This window comes from Harpegnathos saltator, unplaced genomic scaffold (assembly GCF_003227715.2).
Source record: "Harpegnathos saltator strain DR-91 unplaced genomic scaffold, Hsal_v8.6 scaffold846, whole genome shotgun sequence".
Classification (NCBI taxonomy): domain Eukaryota; kingdom Metazoa; phylum Arthropoda; class Insecta; order Hymenoptera; family Formicidae; genus Harpegnathos; species Harpegnathos saltator.
The window spans coordinates 1,512,690-1,514,963 of record NW_020230700.1 but is presented as its reverse complement, the minus strand read 5'-3'; positions in this window follow the sequence as shown (position 1 = coordinate 1,514,963).

The window sequence follows — 2,274 nt, the reverse complement described above, 5'->3', positions numbered from 1 at the left end:
AACAACGCTTCATACATGTGGGTGCTGGACACGCATCAGGAGATGCAGAATTGGTATGGAAAGAAATTGATACGGCGTTCGAAAGCCGCATATCAACCGACGCAGTTATTAACGTGAACCATATCGAACCTCTTCGATTTCTCCAAGATGCGAAGAGTGCTCGAGCACGTGCGAAGCGCTATGGAAAGACACAACAATCTTAAGGTGAACACTGTGTTCAATGGCGAGTTTATCGCGGGTGACAATCACGCGTTCAAAAGCATTAACACGAGAAACAGTGAACTCTTTTCTGCTTTGAATTTGGAAAAATGGTACGAACAACGCGTCATCGAGCCTACCTTGGCATCTTTGGAGGAATTTCAAGAACGTGATAGTGGGTGGGTACTGCTGCGCATACTTGATCTCACAGTCAATGTGAACAAATACAATCCACTGCATGCAGGGTGCAACATTGAGTTGCCGCGCGAAATAAAATTAAAGAAAGCAGTGATAAACGTACGAACTAAAGACAACGCATGTTTTGCATGGTCTGTAGTCGCGGCATTATATCTGCTGAAAGACATGGAGACCGGAAATCTTCGTACCCACATTATACCAAAATATTCAATCTTCAGGATATTGAATTTCCAATGACGATTAAACAAATCACCAAGTTTGAACAGCTAAACAACATATCCATCAACGTATATACCATTCAAGATAAAAAGAAGCAGAAAGAAGCATGTACGATCGTTCCAATCTCGTCAGTAAGAAGGAAAAGCATGTAAATTTATTATATGTGCAAGATCCACGAGAGTACAAGATGGGACGTTTCGTGTGGATCAAGAATTTGTCACGTCTTGTGGACATGCAACTAAGTAAGAAAAAAATGCAAGAAATATATATGCGATCAGTAAGGTATTCACCATAAATACAATATAACAAATATGATATAAAAGAAAAACTCGTATTATCCATTTCTTTTTCGTTTCAGTTGCTTACATTATTTTTATTCCAACGAAAAACTGGAGAATCATATCATAGATTGCACCAAGTTGAATGACTGTGCAGTCATCCTGCCAACAGAGGCCAACAAGTGGCTCAGTTTTACCAATTACAGCAGAAGGGAACGAATTCCATTCGTGGTATACGCTGACCTGGAATGCATTCTAGAGAAGACGCCAAACGAAGAAAAAAAATCGTATGTGTATCAGCATCATAAAGTACATAGTATAGCTTATTACGTGCGATGTTCCTACGATGAATCATTATCCACGTATCAGTGTCGTCGCGATCCGAATTGCATTTCGTGGTTCGTCGAGGAACTTAAACAATTGGCGCATCGTATAAAAATTATTCTGCGTAATAATGTCCCTATGGAAATTTTATCACAAGAACAGTGTGCAGCATTTTATAGTGCAACGCACTGTCATATATGCGAAAAATCATTTGGTGGATATACGCGTACGCGATCATTGCCATTTAACTGGGCAATACAGGGGTCCTGCACATTTCAATTGTAATTTAAATTATACAAATTCCTATTATATTCCGATAGTTTTTCATAACTTATCTGGTTATGACGCTCATTTTATTATCAAGGAAGTAGCCACTGCGTTCGAAGGCCACGTCGATGTACTACCAATAACGAAAGAAAAATATATTTCATCTACCAAACATATTAAAGATACAACAAGTAAAACATCAGACTGGCGAAATCATATTAAATTGCGGTTCATCGATTCGTACAAATTTCTCAGTACCAGTCTCGATAAATTAGCATCGTTTCTCACTGGAGACAAATTAAAAATTCTTCAATCCGAATTTAAAAACTTATCCAACAAAGATTTTGATTTATTGACGCGAAAAGGTGTCTTTCCGTACGAATATGTGGATTGCAATGACCAGCTGCAGGATCAATGTTTGCCACCGCGCGAGTTATTCTACAGTTCGCTGACAGGTGATATAGTATCTGAGAGCGATTACACACACGCCGTGAACGTATGGGAACGGTTTTCTATTCAAACCTTAGGCGAATATAGCGATTTGTACCTGAAGATTAATGTTTTGTTATTGGCTGATATTTTCGAAAATTTCCGCGATAGTTGTATCAAAAGTTACGGTCTAGATCCCGCGCATTATTACACATTGCCAGGTTTCACGTGGGACGCAATGTTAAAACATACAAAAATTAATTTTGAATTACTCACAGATATTGATATGGTAATGTTTAACTCGAACGCGGTATACGTGGTGGTCTGAGTCAGTGTTCCGGTAGATACGCAAAAGCCAATA